Raw genomic sequence first — 7,500 nt, 5'->3', positions numbered from 1 at the left:
CAGTGAGGAAAGGAAATAAGGAAATAAAGAACTGAAGAGAACAAATTAACAATAAATCATTCTAAAAAAAAGTAATGTCAAAAGAGATATGTCATATATAAACTATTAACAACGTCAAAAACAAATATGTCATATATAAACTATAAAAGACTCATGTCCGCCTGGTCAACAAAAAGCATTTGCTCCAACTTTGAACTTTTGAATTTCTACTGATTCAACAACCCGATTAGGAAGATCATTCCACAACTTGGTAACAGCTGGAATAAAACTTCTAGAGTACTGCGTAGTATTGAGTCTTATGATGGAGAAGGCCTGGCTATTAGAATTAACTGCCTGCCTATAGTATTACGAACAGGATAGAATTGTCCAGGGAGATCTGAATGTAAAGGATGGTCAGAGTTATGAAAAAATCTTATGCAACATGCACAATGAACTAATTGAACGACGGTGCCAGAGATTAATATCTAGATCAGGAATAAGAAATTTAATAGACCGTAAGTTTCTGTCCAACAAATTAAGATGAGAATCAGCAGCTGATGACCAGACAGGAGAACAATACTCAAAACAAGGTAGAATAAAAGAATTAAAACACTTCTTCAGAATAGATTGATCACCGAATATCTTAAAAGACTTTCTCAATAAGCCAATTTTTTGTGCAATTGAAGAAGACACAGACCTTATATGTTTCTCAAAAGTAAATTTGATGTCGAGAATCACACCTAAAATTTTGAAAGAGTCATACAAATTAAAGAAACATTATCAATACTGAGATCCGGATGTTGAGGAGCCACCGTCCTTGACCTACTTACAATCATACTTTGAGTTTTGTTAGGATTCAACTTCATACCCCATAATTTGCACCATGCACTAATTTTAGCTAAATCTCTATTAAGGGATTCACCAACCCCAGATCTACATTCAGGGGATGGAATTGATGCAAAGAGAGTAGCATCATCTGCATATGCAACAAGCTTATTTTCTAGGCCAAACCACATGTCACGTGTATATAGTATGAAAAGTAATGGGCCAAGAACACTACCCTGTGGAACACCGGATATCACATTCCTATACTCACTATGGTGCCCATCAACAACAACTCTTTGAGATCTACAACTTAAAAAAATCAATAATAATGCTATGAAACGACCCACCCACTCCCAACTGTTTCAGTTTGAAAACAAGGGCCTCATGATTAACACGGTCAAAGGCAGCACTAAAATCAAGGCCAATCATACGAACTTCCCGACCACAATCAAGGGATTTCTGTACTGCATTGGAGATTGTAAGAAGGGCATCACATGCTCCAAGGCCTTTACGAAAACCAAATTGCAAACTAGGGAATAGATGATTACCTTCAGCAAACCTATTAAGACGTTTTGCCAGAAGACGTTCAAAAACTTTAGATAATATGGGAGTTATGGAAATTGGGCGGTAATCAGTGGGACTTGAGCTACCACAAACACATTTACATAGAGGAGTAACATTACCAATTCTCCAACAAGTGCTAAAAGCTCCTCTTCTTGCTAACTTGCGCAAAATAACAGATAACTTTGGAGCTAAGAAATCTGCTGTCTTTATAAAAAACAAAGGAAAAATACCATTTGGGTCTACACCTCCATAAGCATCAAGGTCCATCAACAGAGCTTTAATCTCACGAGATCGAAAAGCTAAACTAATTAGTTTAGCCTCAGGAAAACAGGAATGAGGAAGTTCAAGTTTTTCATTACTCAGTTTACTGTCAAAAACATCAGCCAAAAGGGTTGCCTTTTCCTTTGGACAGTGAGTGACTGAGCCATCTGGTTTAAGTAAAGGAGGAACTGTTGCATCTACACCAAAGAGTGCAGATTTAAGGGTAGACCACCATTTATGTTCCTGAGTTGTACCAGAGAGGGTTTCTTTTATGAGAGTTTATGCCTCAACTGAAAAGGAGTACAATTTAAATTGTACTCCTTTTCAGTTGAGGCATAAACTCTCTGAGCAAAAGCTCGAAGCTGAGTATAGTTGTTCCAGGTCAAATCTGATCTGTTACCCTTCCAAAGGTGATAGGCCTCCTGCTTTTCCAAATAAGCACGTCTACAATCATCATTGAACCACGGTTTGTCCTTCATTCGGTGCCTTAGCACACGAGAAGGGATACGCCTATCAATTATGTTGACTAGATTCTCATTCAAAGGGACAACAGGATCTACACTATTATATAATTGTGACCAATTGAAGCACAAAAGATCATGCAAAATCCCATTCCAGTCTGCTTGGAATTTCATATAAATTTTACAGGAATATGATATATCAGGGACAGGCTGCTCAGTCTTCACTAATAATGAAATCAAGGCATGATCAGAAGTCCCGACTAGAGAACCAACCTTACTAGTTATAACGCCAGGGGAGTCAGTGTATACGAGGTCCAAGCAATTACCAGACCTGTGAGTAGCTTCATTTATGATTTGCTCACAGCCTGATTCAGAGGCAAAGTCTAAAGCTCTTAAGCCATGGCGATCGGTAGGAGAGATAGAACTTAACCACTCCCTATGGTGAGCACTAAAATCACCAACAAAGACAAAAGAAATACACACTTTTAACCAAGACCCTTTTACCCCCAAGCTCTTTGGAAATTTCCAACCCTTAACCCCCAAGGGGTTATTTTTTCCCCAGCACATTTTGCAGTATATTTTTTTTTAAATTGCTCGAACAGCCTTAAGTTTTGTCAGAGAGAGGTCAGGTTGGTCTCATTCTCTTGGAAAATGCCTGAATTTTTTCAAATAATTATGAAAAATATGAAAAAAAAAAATTAAAGCATTTTTTTGCAAGGACGTACCGGTACGTCCATGGGGGTAAAGGGATGAGTTTTGTGAAACGTACCAGTACGTCCTTTGGGGGTGAAAGGTGTTCAAAAGTAATATACGTATAAATAAAGAAATAAATAAATAAGTTCTGGGATATTCAGTTGAATAACTAAATAAAAAAAATATTTAATAAAATAGGAGTTTGATTCCAATCTAAATTAGAATTATGACCGTCAGTGGCTAGTGAAATCTGTCAATATACATTATCCGAACATTTCAGCAAAAACATATGGATCCACTTCAAGATTCTCTTGTAACATACTAATAAGAACATGCAGGGAAATAACCCAAAAAAATTAATTATCAATAACACTCACATTAATTTATAGTAGATGATCTTCCCAGTTGCAAAATTGAAATCAGTAAATCTGTAAAGAAAAAGAAGGAACAGCTCAATATGGAATGAAGACTGTAATAAAATATAAAAATATAAAATCTCTATTAAAATATATTTCTGTTCATGTTCCCTGGGTGATGATAAATACCTTTATTAGAGCTCTCTTAGGATATTTCACTACACCTAAATGACTATTTGTCAAGCTCCCAAACCGCCTCTAAACCTAAGATAAGACCAGGGAGGGCCAAGCAATGGCTGCTGATGACTCAGCAGGTAGACCTATAGGGTACCCAAAACCCACCCAACCTTAGCTCACAAGGATGGTAAGGTTGCAGACACTTGGGGCACTAACGAGTCTGAGCGGGACTCGAACCCCCGTCTGGCAAACACCAGACAGAGACGTTACCAACCAGGCCACAACAAGCCCTAAGAAGATCATAAGACAGGCATCAGGAGTAGAGGACGATGCCACAGTTTGTCTATCGCCTTAAACCTAATCCGTCATTGAGATACAGGAATAAAAAATGAGAAAGAATGTGAAACGTAAACATTAATGTCAAATCATTTATCATTTATTAAAAAAATACATAGTATATTTTTTTCAATAAAAAATGAGAAAGAATGTGAAACGTCAACATTAATGTCAGATCATTTATCATTTAAGAAAAAATACATAGTATATTATTTTCAAATTGCTCTAACAGCCTTAATTTTTGTCATAGAGATGTCAGGTTGGTCTCATTCTCTTGGAAAATGTCTGAAGTTTCTCAAAAAATCACAAAAATTATGCAAAAAAATATTCAAATAGCAGTTTTTTTGCAAGAACTTGCCAGTACATCCATGGGGGTAAAGTGATGAGTTTTGTGAAACGTACCAGTACGTCCTTTGGGGGTAAAAGGGTTAATACAATATATAATTTCGGATGTCAAATTTATTGTTATCAATATTAAAAAAAGCTGCACGAGAGGTTTTAATCTGAAGATACTAGGCAGGCAGTTAATTCTAATAGCCAGGCCTTCTCCACCATGAGGCTCATTACTACACAGTATTCTAGAAGTTTAATTCCAGCTGTGACCAAGTTGTGGAATGATCTTCCTAATCGGGTAGTTGAATCACTAGAACTTCAAAAGTTCAAACTCGCAGCAAATGTTTTTATTCTGACCAGGCTGGCATGAATCTTTTTATAGATCATAAATGACATATCTGCTTTGACGTTGTTACTATTTTTAGAATGATTTATTGTTAATTTGTTCTCATCATTCATTTATTTCCTTATTTCCTTTCCTCACTGAGATATTTTTCCCTATTGGAACCCTTGGGCTTACAGCATCTTTCTTTTCCAACTAGGGTTGTAGCTTCGATAATAATAATAATAATAATAATAATAATAATAATAATAATAATAATCACAGGGACAAGTATATCTCCGTTGCCAGTAGAATGACTTCAGCCTTAAGGGGTTCCAGAAATCAGAATCTACAGATATCGATCCACAGTTATCACATAACTATAGTCAATTCTTTTTAGCGAGGCAGATTTACACTGACTCGCAGTGGTGCCCGTTAAGCTCGGAAAAGTTTCCTGATCGCTGATTGGTTGGACAAGATAATTAAAATTAATCACATAGCAGGAAACTTTTCCGAGCTAAAAGGGCACCGCTGCGAGTCGGTGCAAATGCGCCTCATCAAAAAAAATTTAGTATAGGAGGGGATTTATAAGGTATTGGAAACTTGTGAGATAGGGAACACCCAAGAGCAAATAATAAGGTTTATTCATTATTATTATTATCATTATTATTATTATTATTAGTAGTAGTAGTAGTAGTAGTAGTAGTAGTAGTAGTAGTAGTAGTAGTGTCATTATTACTTGCTAAGCTACAACCCTATTTGGAAAAGCAAGATGCTATAAGCCCAAGGGCTCCAACAGGGATAAAATAGCCCAGTGAGGAAAGGAAATAAGGAAATAAATAAATGATGAGAATAAATTAACAATATATCATTCTAAAAGCAGTAACAGCGTCAAAACAGATAATAATAATAATAATAATAATAATAATAATAATAATAATAATAATAATAATAATAATAATAATAAATAACAATAATAATAATAATAATAATAATAATAAGAATTCCACCCGTGTTCCAATTTGAAATTTTGGATTAACAACACAGCACACCACACACACACACACACACACACACACACACACAAAATAAGGATTTGACAATATATGTCCATTTTCTAACCCGAAAAAGTCTTAACAAGGGAAGGAAAGTCGAAGGTAAGGTTAAAATCAATAATTCTCTTCAGTATTCAGTCTCACGTTTGACTCGGGATAGGAAACACAATAAACAGAATCTCATTCTCTTCAGTATTCAGTCTCGCGTTTGACTCGGGATAGGAAACACAATAAACAGAATCTCACTCTCTTCATTATTCAGTCTCGCGTTGGACTCGGGATAGGAAACACAATAAACAGATTATAATTCTCTTCAGTATTCAGTATCACGTTTGACTCGGGATAGGAAACACAATAAATTGATTATAATTCTCTTCAGTATTCAGTATCACGTTTGACTCGGGATAGGAAACACAATAAACAGAATATAATTCTCTTCAGTATTCAGTCTCACGTTTGACTCGAGACAGGAAACACAATAAAAAGAATAACATTCTCTTCAGTTTTCAGTCTCATGTTTCACTCGGGATAGGAAACACAATAAACAGAATATAATTGTCTTCAGTATTCAGTCTCACGTTTCACTTGGGATAAGAAACACAATCAACAGAATAACATTCTCTTCAGTTTTCAGTCTCATGTTTGACTCGGGATAGGAAACACAATAAACAGAATAACATTCGACGAAAAAGTCTCTTTCTGGAACGCAATAGTTAAAAGGTATTAGTAAAAAAGAGGAAGAATTGCAACGAATGAAGATTTAATGTCTGGAAAAAAAAGGGCATCTTCCAGAACAAGCAAGAGTTCTTGGCTAAGTGCTTGCAATAAAAGTCCATTAACGTTTGAGCAAGACCTTTGCCTCTTTCGTAATTTTCAATGTAAGATATTTGCTTCGTTGCATTTACTTTACTTAGCTTATTACAACAGATGTTTATTATCTTACGTAATCTAGCTGATTAGATTTAAAGAAATAAAAATAAATTATTTTATTATTATTATTATTATTATTATTATTATTATTATTATTATTATTGTTGTTGTTGTTGTTGTTGTTGTTGTTGTTGTTAATATTTTTGTTGTTGTTGTTGTTGTTATTATTGTCATTATTATTATTATTATTATTATTATTATCATTGTTGTTGTTGTTGTCGTTGTTGTTATCTAAATTATTAGTGGTAGTAGTAGTATTAGTAGTAGTAGTAGTAGTAGTAGTAGCTAAACTACAACCCTAGTTGGAAAAGCAAGATGCTATAAGCCCAATGGCTCCAACAGAGAAAAAATACCCAAGTTAGGAATGGAAATAAGGAAATAAATAGAAGACATAAGAAGTAATGAACAATTAAAGTAAAATATCATAAAAACAATAACAAAATTGAAACAGATATTTCCGGATATTTATTACTGAAATTTTCTTCGTAGACTTCATAATTCCAATTTATATTCATTTGATATTATAGAGACTTCACGAAAATTAAATTTTCTGGAATGTATTATAAACGACATATCATTTCCAGTGTTGTGACATTTCAAAGAATTTCCAGCAATAATAACTGGATTTCCATCATAATTCCATAATTCAGGTTTCCAGGAATCGCCCCAAAAGATTGATCCTATAGTCAATTCGTTTTAGTGAGGCAGATTTGCACCGACTCGCAGGGGTGCCCTTTTAACTCAGAAAGGTTTCCTGATCGCTGATTGGTTGGACAAATAATTTTAACCCATCAGAGGGCTGGAAACTGTTCCGAGCTAAAAGGGCATCCTTACGAGTCAGTGCAAATCTGCCTCACTAAAACGAATTGACTATAGGATCAATAGGATCAATCGCTGATTGGTTGGAAAGGATAACTCTAACCAATCAGAGAGCAGGGAACTTTTCCGAGCTAAAAGGGCACCCCTGCGAGTCAGTGCAAATCTGCCTCACTAAAACGAATTGACTATAGGATCAATCGCTCATTGGTTGACAGGATTGCTCTAACCAATCAGAGAGCAGGAAACTTTTTGGAGCTAAAAGGGCACACCTCCAAATCAGTGGAAATCTGCCTCACTAAAACAAATTGACTATAGGATCAATAGGATCAATCGCTAATGGGTTGGACAGGACAGTTCTAACCAATCAGAGAGCAGGAAAGTTTACCGAG

This window comes from Palaemon carinicauda, chromosome 17 (genome assembly GCF_036898095.1).
Source record: "Palaemon carinicauda isolate YSFRI2023 chromosome 17, ASM3689809v2, whole genome shotgun sequence".
NCBI classification, from domain to species: domain Eukaryota; kingdom Metazoa; phylum Arthropoda; class Malacostraca; order Decapoda; family Palaemonidae; genus Palaemon; species Palaemon carinicauda.
Note: the sequence above shows the minus strand (reverse complement) of the source record.